The 26257-nt window shown below is 45.8% G+C and overlaps 1 long non-coding RNA gene across 2 annotated transcripts in view; it reads right to left on the bottom strand.

Moving 5' to 3' along the window:
- Nucleotides 1–819: 819 nt before the first annotated feature.
- The window catches only part of LOC113914729, a 58840-nt gene continuing 33402 nt past the window's right edge, over nucleotides 820–26257 (bottom strand). The window contains exons 3-4 of one of the 2 annotated variants that reach the window (XR_003517517.2): nucleotides 9414–9631; nucleotides 820–1126 (exon numbers count right to left, since the gene is read on the bottom strand). This is a non-coding gene — a long non-coding RNA (uncharacterized LOC113914729). The remainder of the gene's footprint in view (nucleotides 1127–9413; nucleotides 9632–26257) is intronic. The other variant, XR_004819424.1, reaches the window with a different exon arrangement.

Raw genomic sequence — 26257 nt, forward strand, 5'->3', positions numbered from 1 at the left:
AGGACACACAACGGGAGTCTGGGGGCAGGAGAGCCACAGACGACGGGCTGCAGGACACACAACGGGAGTCTGGGGGCAGGAGAGCCACAGACGACGGGCTGCAGGACACACAACGGGAGTCTGGGGGCAGGAGAGCCACAGACGACGGGCTGCAGGACACAACGGGAGTCTGGGGGGAGGAGAGCCACAGACGACGGGCTGCAGGACACACAACGGGAGTCTGGGGGCAGGAGAGCCACAGACGACGGGCTGCAGGACACACAACGGGATTCTGGGGGAGGAGAGCCACAGACGACGGGCTGCAGGACACACAACGGGAGTCTGGGGGCAGGAGAGCCACAGACGACGGGCTGCAGGACACACCCATTCCAGCCCGAACCTCTAGTCCCACGTACCAGGTCTCAGAGGGGGAGAGTTCCAGTGGCTGGAATGCTAACCACTCCAAGGAAACCTAGTATATGGATTACAATCAGGGGCTCTTAGGTCAGATCACCTGCATCCAAATCTCAGATTGATGACCATCTCAGCTCATGACCAATTTCTTTCACTTCTGTGCCTTAGTCCCTTCATCGATGATATGGGGAAGATGGTGATGAAGGGGATGGTGGTGTTATCTGCCTTACAGGAGTCCCTCAAGGCGTGTTCACAAGGCCAAAGCACTAAGCACTTAGGTAGAGCTTAAGCATACAAAGTTGGGTAATTATTCAACAATGAAGAATCATCAGTACCTAATGGTGTGCCATGTATTTAAGTTTATTTATACACACATTTTAACTTTACCAAAACCTTGCATGGGAGATATCTAGCCACCAGAAATTTAAAAAGCTTATTATCTGAAGTCAGAAACAAGGCTTGAAAACTTGCTGTTTATGGACACTCCGTGTACCTGGTCACTTCACATTACTTACAATGAGACGTGTGCTCGTTTGGGCTGTTCTAAAGAAAGTACCGTAGCCTTGGTGGCTAGAACAAGGGAAAGTTTTTGTCCTGATTCTGGAGGAGTCCAAGACCAAGTGCTGGCTGGTGCGGCTCCTGGTGAGAGGCCATCTTCTTGCGCCCTCACAGCAATCAGGATGTCAACACAGGAGTTTGGCGGGGGTGGGGGCCAGGTGGCAACACATTCAGTCTGTAACAAAAAAAATGCCTCAAGGTTGTTACGATGGCCAATATATACATGAAAGGGATTTTTAAACCTTAAGGACTGCCTTACATTTCTATAAAGAATTTTAATGTGTTTTCACATCTCATGTCGAGTAACCTACGGCTTTCATACCATAGGTTATAGTATTGTGATCTGTACAATAAGTTACATTAACACCTTATTACTGTTGGTAGAGTAGGCTCAGCTGAGGGGGTTCTGATCAAGTGTCCCTCAAGTGGGTGCAGTTAGACAGTGGCTGTGGCTGGAGGCCCCTCAATACTGGACTGGGCAAGACAATCAAGATGGCTCCCTATATTGTCCCCAGGCTAGGACAGCTGCAGTACTAGAGGTGGCCAGGACTCTTCCTCCATGCAGTTAATGTGGGCTTCCTATCAGCAGAGGACAAGCTCTACGTGGTAAGGATCCTCACATGGGGGCCTGACTCCCACCTGAAAGTGTTTCAGGAGACCAAGGGAGAGACTCCGATGTCCTTCAAGCCTCCCCTCCCTTCCATTAGCCTGTTGGTTCTCCAGGGCCAGCCCAGAGTCCTGGCAAGAGGACCCCAAGAGTGTGAAGACCAGGAAGCATGGCTATTTGGGAAGCCATCCCAAGAGAGGAGCTACTAGAAGCATAAAAGTTACTTGGCATAGGATTCCCAGATTTAGGGGATCATTCCAAGGAAGAAACATTTTCTTGGATTTTCATTTACTGTTCAGACTGGAGAGTCCATTCATACCTAGGAATCTTCCAGAGAGTCTACAGATTCAAGACCAAGTTTCTTTTATCAATGTTCAACTTTAAAAGTGGTGTTGCTTCAGTATTAGTATGTACAGAATGCCCTGTGCAAAAACAGCTAAGAATGACCTCAACACTTCCTCCAAGTTTGAGACCTTATATTCCCAGGGTTCCCAGTAAGCCTCTGTCCGTGCCCCAGACCCTGGAGTGAACCTTCATCAGATCCATCATATGCTCAGAGGCTCTGGGATGGAGCAGGTGTTTAAGTTCATGACAATTCTCCCTGGAGAATCTGTTCTAGTGATGGCCAGTGAATTGGCCTCGATTAGGAAGACCAGTCCTTTATTCCTTCCTTCATCAGAGTATCTTTCATAGCTCAGCCATTGGTTTGGCATCACGTAGTATTAGCCTAAGTTTGGTGTGTGCATGCGCATGCGCGCTCACTCCCGTTAAAATAAATCTCAAGAATGGTTTCCAAAAGGATCAGCTTGGGATTTAACCCCTTGATGTTTGCACTGGGCAAGTTGTACACCTGCTATCTTCTGTGCTACAGTTACTGTACATGCTTTAATTCACAGTTCAAGATCTACTTAACAGAGCTGTTCCAGGAGTATTGCAACCTGCAGGCAATCCCGCCCGCCCCTGACCCTCCTAGTACGGTTTTGCTTCCTGACACGTACATGCTGCCTCATAGCGTCCCTTGATTTCCCACATTTATTGAAATTAGTACCAAAAACCTCCACTCTAATTCTTTATGATCTGTTTACTGGACTTGTTACATATTATATAAAACCAAAATAACTAAATACACATTTAAAATAGTAAACCATTTGGGTTAACTAAGTTCCACACCGACGTGGGACTTGAACTGTCAGTCCTGAGATCGAGTCACATGGTCTGCCAACTGAGCCAGCCAGGTGCCCACCCCAAATGGGATTTGAACACCTCAAAAAATTTTTGTTCACTGCTGTATCTTGAGCACCCACAAAAGCATCTGATGCAGTAGATAATCTGTCGCTGGAGTGCGTGGTGATGGAATCTTCTGGGCCTGTGCATGCCCTTGGCACTTGAACCTAGGCCCTCACCAGTGGATAAATGGGCAGATGGCTCACGCCTCCGCTTTTCTGTACCGAGGGGACAGTAGGCCCCTCCCCTATCCTGCAGAGATGTTGTCATGACAACTGTGTCCAGCTCCACTGACAGTTCACATATTCCCACCGGGGCAGTTTGTTTGTAAACCTGTGGTTACTTGGATTTTAAAAAAAGCATATAATCAGAAGCTACATTCAAATCTAACAGTGTGAAATGTCAGCTTAATTAGCCCCCTGTAACAGAACAAATTAACGTTCACCGTTGTCATCCCCCAGTGAGCCCATTTCTTCCCACTGGATATGGTTCCATCTCATCTTTTTAAACATCTGAGTCTGGACAACATGGGGTGCCCCAAATTTACCCAGGGCCACAAGTTTAGATTTCTTTGTCCCTCCGTCTCTGCCATGCTAATTATGGCTCTTGGCTCTGAGCCTCCAAGAGAGCAAGAACGGTGGGACGCTGAGCAAGGGCTACGGCGGGCTCAGAAGCACCATTTGCAGCAGCAGTGGGATCCTGAATCCTCGAGACCATGGCTTTCTGCAGACACAGCAGGCTGGCTGCACGGAAATAGTTCCACCCAGGTATTTTCTGTAAACTCCAACCAGCAGGCTCATGCCCCAAGCAGTGGACTTTCCACCGTGAGCTCCATGGTGAGCCGGGGAATCAACCAAAACTTGGAGGCTGAAGACATCTTGGTGACTCCCCCCCAATCTTTTGTAGCCCCAAGCATCCTTCTTAGGGCTTTTCTGGTACCTCTCCACTTGTTTTCCATATTTGTCCTTCATGCACTCATTCATTCCTTTAAGCAGCACACACAGTGGGATGTCCACCACATGCCATGCACCAAGATGGAGGACAGGTCAAGATAGCCAAATTAGGTACATAGCTCCTGCCACCAAGAGTTCAAGGTCTAACACTAGGGAGGGGCTCCGTGGTGCTCGCTTTTCTTAGAGCCCATTTTCAGCTAATTCAGCTTGCCTTGTGTGAACACACGTGTTTAGATTTGAGCACTGACCCTGTGCAGAGAGTCAAGTAGGCATAGCCAGCAAATGCTTGAGGGGCTAACTCACCTGGAAGGTGGGTTGGAAGGTCTTCTGGCTGACAAGGTGACTTACAGACCCAGGAAGAAGTGTGGTGTAGAGAAAACTGTTTAGCAAGATGGCTTTAAATGCCCAAGCAAGAGAGGAGTCCCTGGAAGCTTGTGAATGGATTCACTGCTGTTAGACTTTTCAGTCACGGGTGGGATGGGTTGGAACCAGGAGCCCGGGGGCCACAGAGTAGATTCTGGGAGTTTGGAGAAGTCATGAGGTGGTGGCAAAGGGACCAGTGTGAAGAGACAGCACTCAAGTTATGCTCATGAAATTAGCCTTTTCAACTCTGGGAATGTGAGGAGTCAGAGACGAAGCTGCCGCCAAGCTGTGTGCTCTCAGCCAAAGGGCATGCCCTCCCTCTACCTGGGATGACATTTTCATCTTAAGAGGCTTTTCATCAAAATGGAGCTGTTAATCATCCTTAGGCTTGCACTGACTTTGGGCATTTTTAGAAGAACAAGGCAGACACTGAGAAACACTTGAACAATTATACAGCTTAGGTTTATTCACTGCTTCAACTCTGCAAGCTTCAAGTTTGTGTTCGTCTTAGACCTTTCATTCTATTCCTTATGCATCTATGGCCCTGCAGCCTTGTTGCGTGGTGCTGCCACTCACTGACCCTCAGCCTCAGATGTGAGAAAATTAACTCCTAGGATCTGGGAGAATAGCCCGAATACATCAGCATAAAGCTTGTCAAGTGGGTTCCAGCAGCATCCGGAGGAACGGGCTTGGTCCCTCCCCTCCTTCCCATACTGTCCCTTCCTGTGATCCGAAGCAAGCAGGTTCGTCCTGGTAGACAGGAAGGACCAGGGGGCCCCAGGAATCCACAGCATCCACATTTCTCTGCGTGGACCGAGTGACTGCAGCTGAGGCAGGCAGCACCCCCATGGTGCTGGGGGGGGCTGAGACCTGCTCTTTAGGTCCCAAACTATCTTCCCCACTAACCCACAAGTACTCCATCATTCATTTATTCATGTCACCCAATCAAAGATATGCTTCTTAGGCAGACACTGCCCCAATATATACACCCCACCCCCAGTTGTTAGGATGAATACTTCTTTACAGCTTGTAAGCAGCCACTGTCCAGACCCTTCTGAGCACCTCCTTGCTTCGACAGCCCGGTAGCCCCAGCCCCTCCTCAGGGGCCCTCGTCTTTATACACATCCTTTCCTAGAACCCCCAAACTAAAGGCTTCCCCCTTGGGCCAGTCCTGCAGCCACCATTTTGAATGGCTTGGGCCTGTTGACCATGGAGGGACACCCCTGATTTCACCTCCTACCAGGGGCAAAGTGAGCTGCTAGAACCCTTGAAGCAAGCTATCGTTTTGCCTTTAACTTCTCCCCTTCGGGCCTTTGAGCAGGTGCATGAGGGGCTGGGATGTACATATGGAGGGTGTGGTAGACAAGTAATGGCCCCAAAAGTCCATGACCTCATCCCTGGGCCTGTGAAATGTGTAGTGGCTGGGACTTTGGGATAAGACAGAATCTTGAGACGGAAAGACCACCCTGCATTATGTAGGTGGGCCCTCAACGTCATGGGTCTTTGTAAGAGGCAGAGGACAGATGGGCACAGGACACAGCAATGTGACCCCAGAGGCAGAGATTGAGACCCCAGCTATGAAACCAGGGAGGCCGGCTGCCACCGGAAGCTGCAGGACCATGGAATGCCTCTCCCCTAGAGCTTCCATAGCAAGCAGGGCCCCACCCACACCTTGATTCCAACCTCCTGATATGGATTTTCAACCTAGATCCCTGAGAACCGAGAGAAACCACCCAATTTGTGGCAATGTCTCCCAGCAGTCACAAACATCAAAGACAAAACTACATGCCCTCAGATAGGCTCAGATTCTAGGTCTGGTACAGAACCAAGAAGTTGGTTCTGAAAGCATAAGAGGCTGCAGAGACATGGTGGCCACAGAGCTGGGCCTGAACTGACAAGCATTGGGTATGCCGAGATGTGCGACAAACAGTGTCTGAGAACAGGCAGTCCTTCCATCTGCCTGCAATGCAGTTTACAAAGTGGAAGATGATGGGACCGTGGGAGACCATTCCGGGGCGGGGCACACAGAAGTGTCCACGTCCCACACGGGGGAGAAGATTCAGTGAAACAGCTGTACAAAACCAAGCTAACAAGACACCTGTCTGTGGTCTGGGCACAACCTTTCTCCTAGCTCTGCGTGGACCGGCAGGAATGAAGGTTACGCAGCAGGCTTGGGGGCAGACCCCAAACAACCATGCAGGACAGGCAGAGATTGCAATTTCACCATTGTCTACATCTAACCAATCAGCCGGAATAGGAAATGGAGCTTCAGCAGAGTCCTTTCTTTGACCTAGACAGAGCTAGAGGTGTGCGACTTCTAGGAGGTCACTTTAAAGTGTGCATTTTGCCTGAGAGGAGATAAAGATTGCGGGAAAGTTCTCATGTGAGCAGATCCCTATAGGGATTGTTCAACAGTTGGCTTCCAAGTCCCCATGGCCGGGCCCGAGAGTGGCAGAGAGCAGACAAATGGGCACAGGGATGACAGGGGACAATCACTGGTGCTAAGCTACTTGTGATCACCTTGGGACCCCCAACATGGGTCCAACCCTCAGAGACCCCACCCTCAGAGGGGAACTCTCGTTTGTCCAAGGTAAGGTGGCCTTTAATAAGACTTCTCCAGGACAGTGAGAAAGGAAGTGGGGCTGACCTCATTGGCTTATTTTACAGATCTTAAAAATTGCATCTCAAATGATTCATCTCAGCAGAAATGCTTATCTAGCCTTTCTCACCCACTTCAGATTGCAGTTATTAGTTGGTTTTGGATGCTCTTAGAACTCATAATTGACTTTTAATCAAGTGCCAAACGGCTTCCAACTGTCGCGCATACCCTAAGGATCCCTACACCACTTCTCATTTACTTCGGATGCCTACCCAGCTCATAAAGGGAGGCAGAGATGTGCTTGACTGTCGAGCTGCAGGGGGAAATCATAGGGTGTGCTCAACATTAAAACCAAACAATGCTAAGAGAATTGCTAAGATCGGTCCGGACTTGATGTGCGTGATGTTCAGTTGCCAGGTTGACTTAGAAATCAAGTTTTGGTTCGAAAGGCAGCTCAGTAAAGGAACCATGTGTAGACAAAGCTACCTTTGGGCATTCCTGGATATTGTCCTCAACCAGTAGTCGCTAGTGTATGTCAGCGCTCCAGGCTATCATCACGGGTCAAGGTGCAAAATGTAATTCTCTAGCAAACACGCCATGGCCACCATGTCTCTGGACGAGCCACTCAAACCACGGCAGGCAGGCGAGAACGAAGGCATCCGAGGGATTAGATTAGCCTGTGGATTTCTTCTAAGACACGAAGCATCCTCCCCACTTATGACCTCGGGGATGTACAGGCCCCACACCAGGGAAGCTTCCTCCTGAGCGACTCTATGGGAGATGCTCCTTGCTGATTAGATGTCCTCATACCAGAGAGACCTGCTCTCGCCTCTGTACCAGAGGCATTTCCCTTGAGAGGATTAACTTGAGAACGAGTCCATCTTCACTGAAAGCCTAATTCAAATTACCCTTCTTTCGGCTACAGGCCGAATTCCAAACATCTTGAACCCAAACGTAGTGCACCTTTCATTCACTCCTCCGTGCATTCAGCAAGTCTGAGTAGCTCTGGCCCAGGCACTGTTGCAAGCACAATGGATGCAATGAAGCAACACACACCAGTCTTTGTCCTCCTGGAATTAACTTTCAATGGGGAAGGGAAGAAATAAGCCAACACAATTATATAATTTCAAGTAGTTTAAAAAAAAACATTAAAGGAGTACAGAAAGGATGCTGGTCTTGTGGGTGCAAGCATCTATCCGGGCATAGACTGCATCTGCCTGATGCTGTCTGATGGGGATGAAGGAGTCCACTTGTGATGAGCACCGGGGTGCGTATAGACACTCCAGTCTCGCCTGCCACCAGCTCCTAGCTCAGGCCATGGACATGCGTCTGGTACCCTATAGCCATCCTTTAGCTCATCTACAACCCTTAAAATGGCTTTGAGACTCCAGTCTTGAAGCACCTAACTGGGATGCTTACTGCTCAAGCCCTAGCATGTACCTTTTTACCTAATGTCTCATTTGAAACCTCAGGATTTCATGTAACAATATAGTCACGTGCCCTGAGGATTCTCTTCCAAGAGGACCCTAACAAGCAAATGAATCACCTGGAGGCTGCCAAAAGGCAAAGAGTTTTCATACAGAATTCTGGAGAGGTTTACCTAACACATCTGTTCTTTAAAAATGTTAGAGAAAAGGAGAAATCTGTCTCCTGAACGGTCCTGTTTACATTGGGCACCTCAGTACCGTAAGTCCAGGGGCCTGGGCATGAGTGGAGTTTTTATTTCTAGCAATTTTATTAGGAAGTTAGACTTCAGGTCTCTGCAGCTGTTAGCGATTCAGCTTGGCTGGGCCAGGTGTTCACCAGTTTTTACCTTTCCACTAGCTGTAATCTACTCCAATGTGATTCCGTTGGCCAAAAAAGTTGGAAATTTTTTCCTTCAGAATTTTGAGGGCACTGTCTGCCTTCTGGTACCTGGGACTGAACAGTCTGAAGTCAGTCTCATGCCGGGTCTTCTGTAGGAAATCTACTTTTTGCTCTTTGGTAGCTTGAGAATCCCTCTTCCTGATGTTTGAGAATTTCATGGCAACAGGACTATGGGTTATGTTCATACATAGAGCAGGACAAACAATGGCTTACTTCAAAGGGAGAACTCATTCTTTAGTTTTGGGGAAGTTTGCCATTTTTTTATATAAAAAGGTGTATGTAAGATTTTATGGTTTGCCTCTGATCGTACTTTGCCCTCTGGTCATTTTAGCGAGGCTCGAGAAGGGAAAGTACATGCTGGATTCAATCTGCCTTCATCCAGAGCTTCTGATTCTTTTATGTAATTATCCCCTAGTAATATTTTTCAAGTTCAAATGTAATTCAGCCAATGTCATGTCTACTTGGAGTATTATGTTTGAATTTCCTGGAAGGAATAAAATCTTCCTCGGTTCAACTGTCCCTCTTCCAAGAAGGAACAACTCACCATCTCAACTCCATAGTCTCTAGAACACATTTCCATTTCTACCAAGTAATGCTCTTAGGTACTAGGCATCGTGCTGAGGCTACGGGAGTGAAGGTTATTGCAGGCCAGCCTCCTGTCTAGTGAGAATCTCTCCAGCACCTCTTTGAGACAGGCTTGCTAATGTTGCCATGTGGCTAAATGTAATCTTAAACAGATGAGAGCAAAAAAGTGTCTGGGACAACCAGGTACATGTAGGGAGATACCTTTCTGTAATTCCTAATTCCAAAACAGGTTTTTCAGGGTAGGATGGACAAGGGGGCTAAGTACCAAGGCCAGGGCTGCATCCCACAACGAGAGGAGAGCGAACAATGCAGGAACAAGCAGGTAGACCCGTGGAAATCTTCAACATCCCTGGTGGCAAAACTTGGGCTCAGGCAGAGCTCCTTTCTGGACAACCCGTGGCTTAGTGGTGCTCAGGTGTACACACGCTCAGAGAAAGGAGTCAAGCACTCCAACACTACCGTTAGGGGAGATCCAGGATTCTGCTAAAAAAAAAAAAAGTACCAGATGGAGTTAAAGGAAGACTTTTGTAACAGCTCAGGACTATTATAATAGGGGTGAAAGATGAACTCAACCTCATTGAGTTACAGAAGGTGGGAGAGTTAAGCACGGGGGTGAGATACTGGAAAATTATTGGAGGTTACGGAGCAGGCCTGTCAACGTGGTTAGGTTCTCTCTTTGCTAATCTATACTTAAGTTAGGCTACTTTGGAGACTAGGAGAGGCCCCTGAAGATTACACGTCCAAAGGGAAGACCTCCAGGTCCCTCACAGGTATGTGTTATAGAAGTGGTCTAAGGGTGAAGATTTACATCTTAGTCAGAAAATTTAGGATTGCTGACTTTCTAAAGTAAATGCTCTAAGGAAAGGCAGGTCAAGGGCCTATAGTCAGGAAGAAACCGGTCTGAAACTTAGCCAAGCAGAGGAGAACATTAAGTCCGTCATGGTCAGTGCCAGGTACCTGTGTCCCTAAGGTCAGTCTTGGAGGGGGCATCTTTTAGCTTGGCCCCCCTCACCTCAGACTACCCACTGCTGTCTCCCCACACCCAGGAAGTGGCACAGATCTCATGTTGGGATTACTCGAACCAACGGCAGAATTTTTACCTACACATTTTAATGGGCCCTTGAAAATTATAAATTCATCTATTTAGCTAATAGAAACAGCTGTCTATAGATACTAGCATTTTAAGGGCTAAGAAGCACTTCTTCCCCTCCCTTGTCTTCAGTAATAGAGGTAACTGAAGGGTAAGAGGTATACATTACTCTGTGCGCACACACGTCTACAAGGTTTTAATCCTCCTAGGAATCCATACAGCTGATTTAATATACTTTAATATGCAATTCTTTCCCTATACTGGCCATCGCACATAAAATTCTCTACCTTGCCACAGCCCACTACTGGATAATTCAAGTTGTCAGAACCCTAAATTAAAATATTATGATTTTTACCCACCCAGCTTATATTTGCCTTCTGAATTCTATTTCTATGAACCAATTCCAATCCTGGTGTATAGACTGGCTCTGAAATAGGACAAATAAACCACAAGGGCAGGCAGGAATCCAGGGCAACTCTTAGTATCTTAAGAGGGGAAACTGAAGGTATTATGTGCAGAAAGGACCAAGATGGTAAAGGATATTAAAAAGCCTGCTTTGTTAGCAAATGGGGTATCAGCCTGGAACTCTTTACTGGACCTTTGCATTTCATCAGGTCTCCAAGCACACAGAGCCTTGGGCCCACAGCATATTCGGTTCCACAGGCGGAATGGAGGCTTGTGACGTCAGGTCAGGACTAAGTCAGGAAAGAAGTCTGAACCAATTAAAATTGAGCCTCAACAATGACCTTTCAGCGAAGGAGAACAGTCTCGTAAGTGGAATTTTCTAGTCAAGGGGTATAAGTACGGAGTATTTCCAGGAGCTCAGAAAATACAGGGTGCGGTCATGGTGCTAGGTTTAAGTGAGGAGGAGGGTGTGCAGACTCTGGACTGGGAACCTAGGGTTCTCCCCGGGTGGCATCATGCATTTGCTTAACTCAGCTCAGTATGGCGGCCATGGGAGGAGTCCCTGTTGGGTAGAATCATGCCCTGCTCTCCAAGTGGTTCCCAGAATGAAGGGTGGGTCAGAATAACCTGGGAATCTGCTTTTAAATCTTCCAGGAAGAGTCAGAGGATGTTCAAGATGTTCAACAGCTTTCCCAGGTCATTCTGTTGCACCTCATACATTTCCAGCCCAGAAGCAGTAGTCTGAGCAAAGAGTTTGCCCAGCTGCACAAAGGCGTTAACTAGGATGGCAAAACTGAGCCCAGGGGGAACATCTTGAATACATGTGGGGAGTTAGCTGCAGGTCAGCCGTGCACTTGGAACAGGAAATGGGGAGGAACAGCACTAGCCGGTCCTAGAGGGGGTGTGGCCGTCAGTTTGGAAGTCACATGACATTCCTGGAAGACAGGTCCCAAGACACAGGGGGAACACCTTTAACCATGGCCACTGGCAGGGCTTTAGGAACAAAAGGGAAGCCAATTGCTGGTGGGGCATGGGAGTGGGGGGCGGGGCGTAGGCTCTGAAAGGACTGGTGCTGTGGGGAGTTTAAGGAAAAAAATAGGAAAAGGAAGATACGAGTCCAGGGTGCAGGTGGGAATCCGCAGGCACAAGCCAGCGCAGAGGGGGTCACCTGGTTGGGCAGGGAAGCGGCTTGAGAGAGATTACGTCTGCCCTGGGTCATGGCCTTGGAGCACTGCTCTTAGGGAACATCGTTCACAGGTTTGTCCTGACTCGTGTTCTCCCTCGCCCCTGTCAAGTCCATAGTTCATTTTTTTACGAATCCCTAGGCAGTGACATGGCTTTTTCAGACGTCCCAGGTTCGTTGCAAAGGAAGAGACAGGACAAGCCTGCTCGCCCTTTACATGGGGAGAGAAAGCTGCGTTACTCCTTAACCTACTACGCTTTACCTGCTACGGCCGGGGGGCGGCTGGAAAGCCTCCTGCGAAGCAGAGAGACCCAGAGCACGGAGGATTTTTAGGGTCGTGAAGATACTCTGTAGGAAGTTACAGTGCTGGGACCCTGACTCCCAGAACGTACACAAGTGAACCCGAAGGTCAACTTTAAGGGATTATCCTGGCTGCATCACTGCATCCGTACCATTCTGGGCAGTAGTGCCGACAATGGGGGTGGGTACACACGTGTGGGGCAGACGTGGTGAGCCCCAGATCTCCTGTGTTGTGAGCCTAAAACTGCTCCAAAATTTTTTTAAAAGCACACTTGGCCTGGGAACAACCCCATGCCTTTTACGATTGTCTACACACCTGTAGAGAATTGCTATCAGTACTTCAGCTTTCAAGCAACCTGATTCCTTAGATTCTAGAAACAGCGGCATGGGACAAGCTACGACAGCAAGTTACGAGTTAATTGGATGCGTTATTAGCTCCTGCAGGGTTATTAGTACCAACCTTTCCTGAGGGGTGGGGTGCACCTCTACCCTCCGTGCAGTAACCCCTTTCTGCGAGGAGCTCTAGGCTTCTGACTGGGCAGGGTCCTAGCCTCATAGGGTCATCCGCAGAAAAGCGGGATTCGTACCCCCATTCCCTCTTATGCCCCATAAATAAGATTTAGATACGATTTATAGTTAGTACTCATGGTGCTGTGGTTAAGGACATGTCAGGCTCAGCTTGTGCTTGAGATCCACTTTTTGCTACATGAAGTTAACCTCCCTGAACTTCACTTTTCCTCAAAGTAACATGGAGGGTGATCGGGCTTTCTTGATGGTTGAGATTTAAATGGTGTGATGCATGCAAAACGCTTAGCAAAGTACACTCATGTTCTAGAAGAGACGCCCTACCTTAGCTGTTCTTAGAGCTGTCTAGATCAGCCTCCCAGTAAACCCAAGGGCAGGCAGGATGGCTCTAGTTCTTGATCACTGATGGGCAGAGGCAGGAGATAGATCCAAAAGCCCAGAATACGTGGTTTTTAGTGTTTCTGGCTTTACTATAGCCTGGGAGGTGGAAGACTAAGGAACTCGGGTAAGAGAGGACATAAATTTAGGACTGGCTGCGTCAGGAGCAGGGTCGAGTGCCAAGTGAAAACAGCTTGTTCAAGAATTAAGCTTATAGGACAGAAGACAGAGCATTAAACAAGCCACAGGGCCTTCTGATTCCAACACCCTGTGGGACTTCACAGGTGCTCCTCCATGAAGCTGACCGTGAGGTCAGCTCAACTGCCAAGTCATTTAATCTGGAATAGCCTTTTTCATTAAGCCACAAATTATCTCCAAGACCAGAACACCTGTAGGCCAGTGAAAAAAAACAAGTATGCGCTTTCCAGGGCAAAACCACCACCAAGCTTTGAGCTTGAAAAGTGAAGGAAGGAGGAGAGCCCAACAGGAGAGACGGAACACGAGAGACCCTGTATTCTCAACTCCAGGAAAAGTCCTTCCCTAGCCTGAGGGCCTGACCCCCAAACTCCAGCAGCACTAGAATCAGAACCAAAGTGCACCCCAAACAGCCTCCCAGATTCCTCAAGCTACGAAAGAAAAGATTATAGGAATGGAAAGAATCAGGAACGTTCACTTAAACCAACCACCCTTGTGTGTTGGAAAAAAAGTTTTGCCAAGAACAGAGCTCAGGTAAGTCTCCTACAAAAGTGAATCAGACGTTCTAAGTTTGGACCGTTTGGAAGCAGAAAGTAGGTGTGGGTCAGTTGGAGTAGGAAAGAGGAACTTGGACCCGTTCTCAGCAAGGCTGGCGAAGACGGGGAAGGTGCTAGACTTAGGAAGATTGAGGTCTGAGGCCCCTGCTTGCAGCCTCCCTGGGAAGGCCACCCAGACCCTGAGTGGCATCTTTGGGAAGCCCAGGCCCCCGAGGTCCCAAGGGCCCTCAACCCACCAGCGAAGACCCTGGGGAACGCAAGAAAGAGCACCCCTTGACAGCAGCAAGTCTGGAAGGGGTTTGGTCGGAGGCATTTCTCTCATTTCATACCATGTTTGGTGTTCTTTGGAGCACAAGGAAAGAGAGCAGAGTCAGGTGCCCAGGCTTTGACCTCCGGGGTATGGTTTTGGATTCGCAGAGAGAAAAAGGAAAGTCCCCCAATTCAGTGTGCCCCTCTCCCCACACCCAGGCAGCAGCAGACTCCCCTCCAAGGGGGCTAATGCACAAAAGCCCCCACGAGTTAGGCGAACAGAGTTCCCCATCTCCTACTCCTCGGCCCGCAGCTTGGGAAACAGAGGGCACCTCCAAGTGCCACCTAAATAGAAGGTGAGCGGGTGGGTTTGGTCAGAGGGGAGGCCCTGATTGGCCGGAGCCAAAGAGCTTTCTGGATGTGTTAAACCAGAGGCAAGGCCGCAGCTGAGGTTTTTAATTGACAGACACGGGAGTGTGTGCACCTGTAACTTGTGGGTGCTAACGCACACTCCGCCCCTGGCCGCTGCCATTCATGAGTTGCACCTGCCAGAAACGGGCTTGAATCTGAAACGGATCGTAAAAAAACAACAAACAGCAATGTTACCCTGTTCCATGTAAAGAACAACAAATATTTCTTTTCTTATATAGTATAGAGAATGACCCAAGTCACATCACCTGCTGTGGGCGCAGAAAGTCCTGCCCACAACATCTTCCGTTTTAGGGTTTGTTTCTGGTGTTGTTGTTTTTTTTTTCTTTTTTCCCCAGCTCTCACCTTCTCCCTCCAGAACAACGTTTGAGCAAAACAAGGCGGTGTCACAAGCCGCCACTGAATCCCTCACGCTCTCAGTTGTTCCTCTTGATGCTGTGGCCAACATCAAGACCCACTTTTTAGGTTTAGAATTTTTCTCATCCTCAGGTTTGAGCTTCAGGGACTGGATGAAATCTCTAGAGGACCACTGGAGCGTGACTGTTACTGTCACCCCACAAAGGCCGTTAGGTGAGGAGTGTTCATGTTGCCAGGATATTCACATTTGTTTGTTTGCTTGTATCTTGAGGATGCTGGTTTGCGGGGCGCCTGGGGGGCTCAGTCGGTGAAGCATCGGCCTTCGGCTCAGGTTGTGATGGGCTCCCTGCTCAGCGGGGAGTCTGCTTCTCCTTGTGCCCCCCCTTTTGTTCTGTCTTTCTCTTAAATGAGTAAATAAAATCTTAAAAAAAGAATGCTGGTTTGCTAATCAGAATGGCAGGTGATAAGGCTAGGAACGTAGGCAATAGTCATTAAATTCAGAACATAAAATTTGCAGTAATCACCATTTTTAAACACAGGGTTCAGTGGTGTTTGGTATGTTCACATTGTCATGTGACAGATCTCCAGAACTTTTTATCTTGCAGAACTGAAACTCTATGCCGATGGAACAACACTCCATTTCCCTGGCCCCTCCACCCTGGGCAGCCACCATGCCACGTTCCATTTCTTTGAGTTTGACTTCTTTTTGTGCCTCATATTAGTGAAATTATGTGATATTTGTCTTTTTGTGACTGGCTTATTTCACTGAGGATCATGTCCTCAGGATTTATCCATGTTTTAGCATGTGATAGGATTTCTTTTTTTAAGGCTGAATAATATTCCACTGTATGGATATAGGACTTTTTCCTCATCCATTTACCTGTGAATGGTATTTGGGCTGCTTCCACCTGTCAGCTACTGGGAATAATGCTAATGAACATGGGGGAGCAGAGCTCTTTTCATGTGGCTCTCTAGTTTCTTTTATAACGTGAAAGAGTGTGTAAGCACACTCTATTGCATATTAAAACATAAAAACTTAATAAAAGCTCATAATTTATAAATTTATAAGTGAATTTGTATTCAGTGCGAACTTCTTTAAAGCAGAAGGTTGCTTTTTTGAGATATAATTGACATATTAATTCTAGGTGTACAACATAATATTTTGATATTGGCATACATTGTGAAATGATCACCAAAATAAGCCTAGTTAATGCCTGTTACCAACCATAATTACACAATTTTTTCCTTATGATGAGATTTTTTAAGATCTACTCTTAGCAACTTTCGAAGACACCATACAGTATTACCAACTATATCACCATGTTGTACAATGTATCCCCATGAATTATTTTATAACTGGAAGTTCATGATTTTGACTTTCTTCACCATTCTCCCACCCACCAGCCCCCATATCTGGCAACCACCCATTTGTTCTCTGTATCTATGAGTTTGGTTTGTTTGCTTAGATCCCACAAATAAGGGGGAACATATGGTATGTGTCTTTCTCTATCCGACTTATTTTACTTAGTGCAGTGCCCTCAGGTTCCATCCGTGTTGTTGTCACAAATGGCAGGATTTCGTTCTTTCTTCTGGCTGAGTAGTAGTCATAGCATAAGTACATGTTTCCTTCATCTGTTCATCCATTGATGGACACGTTGTTTCTGTGTCTCAACTACTGTAAATCATGCTATGAATGTGAGGGTGCACATATCTTTTTGAATTAGTGTTTTCATATTTTTCAGATAAATTCCCAGAATTGCAATCACCGGATCATATAGTAGTTCTATTTGCAATTTTTTAAAAAGATTTTATTTACTTATTTGAGAGAGAGAGAGAATGAGAGATAGAGAGCACGAGAGGGAAGAGGGTCAGAGGGAGAGGCAGACTCCCCGGTGAGCAGGGAGCCCGATGCGGGACTCGATCCCGGGACTCCAGGATCATGGCCTGAGCCGAAGGCAGACGCCCAACCAGCTGAGCCACCCAGGCGCCCCTCTATTTGCAATTTTTTGAGGAAACTCCGTACTGTTTTCCGCAGTGGCTGCATCATTTGTATTCCCACCGACAGTGTAAGAGGGTTCCTTTTTCTTCACATCCTCCTAATATGTGTTATATCTGGTCTTCTTGGTAATAGCCATTTTAACAGGTGTGAGGTAATAATCTCATTGTGATTTGGATTTGCATTTCCCTGATGATTAACAATGCTGAGCATCTTTGCATGTACCTATTGGTCATCTGTATGTCTTCTTTTGGAGAAAAGTCTATTCAGATACTCTGGCCATTTTTTAATTGGATTGTTTTGTTTTGCTGTTGAATCCTACGAGTTCTTTATATAGTTTGTGTACTAACCCCTTATCAGATATATGATTTGCAAATATTTTATCCCATTTAGTAGATTGCTTTTTCATTTTATTGAAGGTTTCCTTTGTTGTACAGAAGCTTTCTGATCTGATGTAGTCCCACTTGTTTATTTTTGCTTTTGTTGACTTTGATTCTGGAATTAGATCCAAAAAAAAAAAAAAAAAGGCAAGAGTGATGTCAGGGAGCTTACCACCTCTTTTCTCCCAGGAGTTCTAGGCTTTCAGGTCTTATATTCAAGTCTTTAATCCATTTTCAGTTAATTTTTGCTCATGTAGATATCCATAGGTTATTTGGAACTATGGGATTCCTGGTCCTGGATGTGTTTCCTTCTCCAGGTTAGAGAAGTTTTCAGCTATTATTTCTTCAAGTAACTTTTTTGCCCCTTTCCCTTCTCCTTCTGGGAACCCTATAATATGAATGTTAGTCTGCTTCATGTTCCCCATAAGTCCCTTATGTTAGAGTTCATTATTCACATCAGGTTATTTTGGAAAATTGGCTAAAATGAGAAATAATAAGGTTAAAGCCACATTGATTTGTTCACCCAGTCTCACGACAAAAGCCACGTGTGACTTTAAAGACCTGAGCTCAGGTACTATTATAAGCACGTAGAGACTATTTCTATAGTAATGAGGAGAGAACACATTCAGCAGGAAGGACTGTTCTCATTGGCTGTTATACAACACGATTCAGTAGGAAAGCCACTGAAGGGTGTCTTCAATTTATGCTGCAGATTTGCAAATCAGCTACCATTCTGTGCAGCTTGAAGGAAGAAGGTGCCCATCACCCAAACTCAGGAACCACTCCACACAAAAATGCTGCTGTGCCCCAAAGGGAGAGGTGTGGGGACATCCCTGTAAGCTGCGCCCCACTGAACCCAAGGTCAGGTCTCATCTGTGCTTCTCCTTGGGCCATTCAAGGATCAGACTGGCCATGAAGTAGGAAAGATTATAGGCCTTCAAGAAAATACGACAACTTATTGTACATCTGAGCAAAATGTTCATGAAAATCATTTTGTCCGAGGAGCTAGTGACTAAGTTTCTCTGGTTTGTGGGCTTGTCTTACTCCTCACTTTCTGCTATGTGAGGTGTGTGGCCCTTTGGCCTCCACACCATGCTTGGAGGGGAGCCTGTCCCCCACAGCAGCTCCGGGCCTGTTGCTGTGGAAGCAGGGTCACCGTGGGGCCCACTGCTTTGGCAGGTGGCGAGTGGCCGATGTTGGATTGCCAGCCTCTTGTCACGCTCCCACCCAGCCTCTTTCTTGCCCTTGTTGCAGCTCTTCTACATTCTCCGCGTCTATCCTGGAAAATCAAGCTCTACTTTTTTATTCTTTTCATTTCAATACGAAACACATTATTGTGCTGTCCTACTAGATATTTCATGGATGAGACACTGAAATGATCATGATTTACCTCTGTGTTTAAAAAAAGTACCTGGTGCTTCATTGCTTTTTCCTCCTTTGCTAAAATATGGATGAGTGCAAAGAACCCAGCATCTGTAAACACTGGAAGTGCATCTCGCTGCCAGTGTCCCTGTGGTTACATTCTGGAAAGGAATGGGCCTGTGAGTAATACATCCGTGTCTCCCATTGGGATTTTATACATTAGAGAGTAAGCCACGTTGAACTCAAAGTGGGAAATACAAGTACCAAGATGGGATGGAAATAAGTTTTGTCCATGATTCATGGGCCACTCACTCAACAATAACTCCTGGGTCTCCCCCCGACACACATACAATGTATGGCTGGCTCTGGGGCATGAGGTCCTTCCTCATGTGGACCTCACAGTTGGATGCGGGAGCACAGACACTGGACTTGCTTGAAGAGATAGTGCAAAGTACATCAGAATGAGTCTTTGTGAAATTAAAAAGAAATTGTTAATGATCATAATCTTATTCTCTCATATGTTAAACACAAAATTTATCCAGATTTTAGGACATTTAGTAATATGAAAGGCTGTGTACCCAGTGTAAATTCCACATGTTTAACCCTCTTATTAAGATTTCAAAGAATGGCCCCTATGGCTAACCTTTGACATCTTAATCCACACTCACTCCAAATTGAATCCAAATATTACGACTTTTTATCTAAGAAATCTGAAGCAATTCACTAAACTGAATTAATCCTGGCGTCAATGCTGAGGGTTTGTCTGTGCATATTCAGAAGTGTTCTTTCCAGACAAGCTATCAGGGTATGAGGATTTCACCTGCAGTTACAGCTGCTTAAACAAATCCTTTAGCCTTTTGAGGCCTTTGAATATATTATGCAGATGGACAAATTATGTCTAATTACTTTGCAGATCTGAAGTTAATGACATTGTGACTTTTATTAACTTACAGAACATATAATATTCTTGACGAGGAAATGCCATTTCGTAGCAGAATGAAAACAAAATTGTCCATGTTCTCTCCTTGGAATCTTCAGTTACTGTCACCGTGTGCGTGAGAAATGAGCCTCCTCACCTTTGCACACCCTCGGGTCTTTACTTTCTGACTTCACATCCCAACCTAAGATGTAACACTCGATGACAGCCCATTACTATTCTGGGCCCAACATAGCTAAAAACAAAACAAAACAAAACAATGTTGTTTCTTAAAAATCTTCTTTTCCCAAAGGAAGATATTCTTCTCAAGAGATGGATCAGAATAAGAACAGTCAGTCTTCTAGGTGGATGGGTGAGGAGGCATATATGTTTTTTAGACTTCCTTGGGAAGACTTGTTTTCTCTCCATGCTTGTTTTGAGAGATCGTACCCTACACAGAATTTTTCTAGCCTTTCTTCTGCCTAATATTCACAACTGGTTTCAACATAACCCACGAAATCTGCTTGAATCTTGATTTTATCCAGTGTATTAATTTTGCTTAACCTCTGGCCTCTTATTTTATGTAAGTTTAGTCTTCTATTTTATATCTGGCAAAAATCTATCATCTTTAAGGCCCCTTGGAGAACAATAGAATGTAAGGCCAAATGAGGCATGTAATTCTAGCTTTAAATAAGCAAAAACTTTTGATTTATGATAGAAGCCTGGTTTTAACCCTTTGAGTACATATTCCCAGAAGACTTCTTTATAATATGGGAGGCTGAACAAAGTCCTGGAGTCACCCTTTTCATAAATATCTTTCTGAGAAGCTACTGTGCATAAGGCACTGTTCTGGGTCTAAAGATAAAACAAACGAGGTCCCTGCCCTCCTGATATTTAATCTCCTAGTTCAGGAGACAGAAAACTCCAGCTGATTGGACAGATCTGGCTTGCTGCCTATTTTGTACTGTCCATGAACTAAGAATGATTTTTCTATATTTATTTGTTATTTTTGTTTTTTTGTAAAGATTTATCCATCTATTTTGAAAGAGAGAGAGAATGCGGGGCGAGGGGCAGAGGGGGAGAGAGACTCTCCAGCAGACTCCATGCTGAGTGCAGAGCCCGATGTGGGGCTCGATCCCAGGACCCTGAGATCATGACCTGAGCCAAAATCAAAGGTTAGATGGTCATCCAGCTGAACCACTCAGGTGCCCCTGGTTTTTTTATTTTTAAATGCTTATAAAAAATCAAGAAAAACAGTATTTTGGAAGGTGAAGAGTATATGAAACTCGGACTTCAGTGTTCATAAAGTTTTATTGGAATACAACCATGCTCATTTGTCCACATATTGTCTATGGCTGTGTTTTCAAAGTAATGGCAATGTTGAGTAGTTGGAATGGACTGTATGGTCTGCAAAGCCTAAGGGAGTTGCCATCTACTGCTTTATAAAAAGTTTTAAAATAGGTGATCAGTTAAACAAGAAGCTTGTGGATGTGCTGAGGGCTCTCAGGGAAAGACATTGGGTGAGGAAATCTCATGTCTACTTTGAATAGGGTGAGAGGGAAGACCCCTTGGAGGAGGTGATATTTGAATTGAGTCCAGAAAGATAAATGTGTTTCAGCCATATAGACACCAGAAGAAAAGCATTCTACGTAGAGGCAATAGCAAGGCCAATGACCTACAAAGGTGAGAAAAGACTTGTTCGTCCATGGAATACAACAAGGCCAACATGGTAGGAGCATCCCAAGTAGGTAGGAAAGAGGATCAGGAGAGATGCAGCAGTAGGCAGAGCATCTCAAGCAGGATCTTGGAGGCTTTGATAAAGAGTTTGGGCTTTATTCTGAGAGCAATGGAAAGCTATGGCAGGATTTTAAGTAGAGGATATAATGTGGTCTGATCTACATACTTTCTGGAAGACTTCTCGGGCTATTGCATGGAGAATGGGTTTTAGGGAGGACAAGAGTGCAGACAAGGAGACAGAATGGGGTACTATTATAGTCCCGACAAGTGATGGCGGTGGTCTGGATTAAGACGGTACTGGAGTTGGAGAGATGGAAGAAGCTTTGAGATATACTTTGCCAGTGGCACCTGCTCAACATTACCCAAGTTGGAGATGAATTGGCCTTGGAATAGAAAGAAAGGGAGACTTCAAGTTTCTTTCTTAAGTGTGTATGTGATCAGGGGCACCTGTGTGGCTCAGTTGGTTAGGCGTCTGACTCTTGGTTTCAGCTCAGGTCTTGATCTCGGGGTCTTGATCTCGGGGTCATGATCTGGGGGTCGTGATCTGGGGGTCGTGGGATTGGGCCCTGTGTTGGGCCACGTTCAGCATGGAGTCGGCTTGAGATTTTCTCTCACCCTCCCTCTCTGTCTCTCCCCCCACCATTCATGCATACTCTCTCAAATAAATAAATAAAATCTTTAAAAAAAAGTTTGTACTTGATCAGCCAGGGGTATGGTGGTGACATTAATTCATTCAACAAATGTTTATTGAGTGCCTACTGATGTAGGTTATAGGAAACAGCAGTGAACATAACCAATGAAGTCAATAATCAAATATGCACATAATTACACAAAATGTCAGATGAAGACAAACGCAGTGGGGTAAATAAATCAAAGCAGGATTAGAGGGACAGGGAGTCCTGGGAAGGAGTTTGTTGTTGCTATTGTTATTTTTTTTAAAGATTTTATTGATTTATTTGACAGAGAGAGCAAGAGCAGGAACACAAGCAGGGGTAGTGGGAGAGGGAGAAGCAGGCTTCCCGCGGAGCAGGGAGCCAGATGTGGGGCTCGATCCCAGGACCCTGGGATCATGACCTGAGCTGAAGGCAGATGCTCAACGACTGAGCCACTCAGGCACTCCTGTTGCTATTTTTATTTTAAAATACCCAGAAGGGTACGGGCTGTTAAGATGACATTTCAGAAAGACTGCAAAGAAGGAAAACGAAGAAAGAATTTGGTGAATTAATTGTGCACATCTACGGAAAAAGCATTCCAGATAAGTGAGCAGTAGGAGCAAAGACCCAGAGCCAAGTGTGTGCTTGACATATTTGAGGATGAGCAATGAAGGGAGAGTTATAATTAGTGGGATGAGTGGTAGAAGCAGCCCAATCTTGTAGAGATTTGAGGGTCACAGGAAGACTAGGCTTTTACTCAAAGTAGGATGGGATGCCACTGAAGGATTTGAGTCCCCAGGACTGATGGGAGCTGAAATACATCCAAACAGGACTGCCCTGGAAAGACTCTAGCACACAAGATTGTAGCACACCACAGCCACGGAGGGACCAGTTAGGAAGACTTGGGAAGAAACCTGACAGGGAAAGAAAGCAAGAGCTTTATGCTGAACATATTAATTTTAAGACCTCTAGTTTATGCCTGAATGCAAAGCAACTCTACCTAGAACTCAATGCCAAATAAATGATGATATTTCCATTTTCCCCATTAGAACAACCACTGCCCTCAAAATACGTTTTTGGCCAACTTGTCTACTTATACTATTGAATTTAGTCAAGCACATATAATCAAAAATCACATATAAAATAATTTTTGAAGTGTAACTTTAAAAGCAACTACACAAAATTTACCGATTCTTTCACTATGGCCATGTCTGTTTTTTCATTTTACAGAATCAAAAATTTTAATGTCTGCCAGCAGTATCAATTATCATTAGAAATTTGGTTTGGGAACTATATTCTCAAAATCTGCGAAGACCTGAATATAAAGCAATTCTTTTTTTCCCCCTTAAATTATGATTCTCGGTAACACAGGAAGGAAGGAAAGAAGGAATGAATACATGCAGGCATACATACATATATACATAGATCATCTCTGTGTTCAGGTGCATACAATGACCACCTAGGAGAGTGGCTAAGCAAGCCTTTGGGAGAGTAAGGGAGGAAGGCGAGGTAGCAGTCAACACAAGTGCACATTTATGAACAGCAGGAAAGCTGCTAAACTGGCTAGAGCTATGTCTCCAGCAGCGTTCACTCTCCAGTGAATGGTCTCCAGCAGCGTTCACTGCTCAAGTGACAGTGGCTCATCCAGGGCAAGAGTTCTACCAAAATGGCTGAGTGGGAATGCGTGAAAGGTGGATGGTATTTGCAAGGGAAAGGTTTTAGATGAGAAAAGACCAAATAGCAGATGGCATAAAGTGGAGAAATCCAAACTTCTCTCACTCTCCTGGGGACCCCGGGATGCTGGTAAATCAGTGCTCAGCCTGCCCAGCGGAGCCCTGGAGCTCCATCAACAAAGGCTCAGGTGGTGGGGCTGGAGTGGGTCAGGTCTCCGCTCGACACTCAGTTCCTACTCTGCGGCTGAGTCCAAGCAGCCTGTGAGAGCAGCTCTGGAGAGAGCCTGAGTGGCCCTAAGACCACAGGGCTGGAGTCCCTGTCCCCCCCACTCCACCCCTCCCCACACTGCCTCTAGCAGGGACACATAGCATCTTTATTTTGTTTTGGTTCTTAGAAACATCTTTATTACAAGTGACTTTTTCCCCTTCAGCTTCACGGAGACATGATCAACATCCCACGCTGTGAACGTGTGAGGTGTGCACAGTGTGTAAAGGCTTGACCTACCTGTGCTGTGACATGATGGTCATGATAGGTTCACACCCAGCATCTCATAAAGATACAAAAAAAAATGTGTACTGTTTACTTTTTTAAAAGGTCAAAAAGCAGAGCAAAAAAGAGGGAGAAAGAGGCAGAGACAGACATGGGGGTGTAGGGACAGGACCTAAAAATACATTGGAAAACATAAAAATGTCCAAGGAAGATGACATTTCTCTCCATGAAGCCATTTTCTAAAAAGATTTATTTATTTATTTAGAGAAGAGAGAGAGAATCTCAAGCAGACTCCTCCCTGAGCGCAGAGCCTGACGTGGGGCTTGATCCCAGGATCCTGAGATCATGACCTGAGCCGAAATCAAGAGACAGACACTCAACCGACTGAGCCACCAGGTGCCCCTGTGAAGCCATTTTTGTCTCTCTTTGTTCCCCACACAAAATTTTGAATGGGACATTTTTTTAATTTACCACATTTTTCAAAGACATGATTTTTCAGGGCAGCTTAGTTTTCCTTTTTACAATGTAGTTTATGAGCCACTGAATGATCAACATCACTACCGCTTCCACGTGCCCTGACCCCTAAATGTGAAGGAAAGGTGTGGACAGTCTTCCAAAGGCCTCTCGGCAGAGTGGGGTCTGTGAATTTACCTCACAGAGTCGCTGTGTCAAGTAAGGAGAATGTATGCCAAGTGTCTGCATGGTGGTGGCTGGTAGTTGCTGCTCCACAATTGGAGGAGGTCGGGGGCCCTTGAGGGGCAGCCGGAGGTTGGCTCAAACCCCAAAATACTGCTGCTTGCCACACGACCTTGGTCAACTTAACATCCCTACTCCTGTGAAAACCGCGCAGCACCTACCTAGACCAGACGTTCAATAAAGGGTAGTAATTACTATTACGGTTATACTAGAAGATGATGGCTACACGGGTACTTGTTTGAGACACAAACTTCAAGTGTAGTTCCTGGCCATTGAGGGTGTGTGTGTGTGTGTGTGTGTGTGTGTGTGTAGGAGGGAGGAATCTGGTGAATGAACTTCCCATGTCTAGTTGTACTTTGTGCAGAAATGGGTAATGGACAGAGATGAAGAAGCTTCTTCTTAGCCACTTTTATCTGAGAAGATTTAGTTGTTCTTCAGCGAAGATAGTTAGCTGGGGGAATGTGAGTTAGGGGAGAGGGAAGGAACAGGCAGGAAACCAGGGTGGCTGGGGCAGGGCGTAAGGATAAGACACCAGGGTGCTGCCTTCCCATTGTCTTCTCACTGAGCCCCGCGGTCTGCTTCTTAATGAATATTTGCCTTATTAATGCCCAGGTTCCATTTGGTGGAGGCAGGAGTGAGCAATATTGGTTCATTTCATATTTACAGACATCATCAATCCTCCAGTGCCTTTAATCTTTGCTGGGTAATGCAACTTTTCCTGTTATTTCTCATGGAAGGCTGAAAATTCAACGAAATTATGCCAACCCGTGTGTAGGACAGAAGACATTTTATAAGCAGCGATCAGTTCACCACATGACTATTGGGTAATACCCTTTTTAGGAGCAGATATTTATATTTGTCTCATCAGAGAGATAGTATCCACTATCGGATTCACTGACTGATGCATTAAAATTATCTATGACTTCTACCTTTCCTACATAGAAACCTAAATTTTGCATTAAGCCAGTTTCGTGACCATCTTGCCAAGTGAGTTATGTTTTACGATAAGCAGAAACAAACAGGGAAGAAATAGGCTTTAGCACGAGTAAGACTCGTCTTCCCTCCTGCTTATGCCCATGTGCTGCCTTGGGCATTCTGCGGCTCGGTTTCTTATCTCTAACGCAGAATAATATTGGTCCCCCCAGGGTTGTTGTAAAGATCAAATGAGATCATTACATATAAAGCACTTAGCACAGCGCCTGGCCTCCTACAGTTGCTCAATAAATATTAACGTCCCACTCCCCCTCCTTCCCCTCCTTGGTTCTGTGCAGCGATCTCTGTGCTCAAGGTCATTTGGCTTCTGGCAGCTGAGGAGCAAGAACCTCAGGGTCACTAGACACAGCTTTGCCATGTGTTGCCATTAGTCGCGTCTCTTCATTTTTCTGTCTGTAAACAAGGGGGTTGATACCAGAGCGTCTAGCAACCTCACAGGCAAGGAATCAATGGATCAAAGAAGGAATGAGTGACAGGTGTATTTTATTATTTTATTTTATTTAAATTCAATTAATTACCATATAGTATATTATTAGTTTCAGAGG

Source organism: Zalophus californianus, chromosome 11 (assembly GCF_009762305.2).
Source record: "Zalophus californianus isolate mZalCal1 chromosome 11, mZalCal1.pri.v2, whole genome shotgun sequence".
Classification (NCBI taxonomy): domain Eukaryota; kingdom Metazoa; phylum Chordata; class Mammalia; order Carnivora; family Otariidae; genus Zalophus; species Zalophus californianus.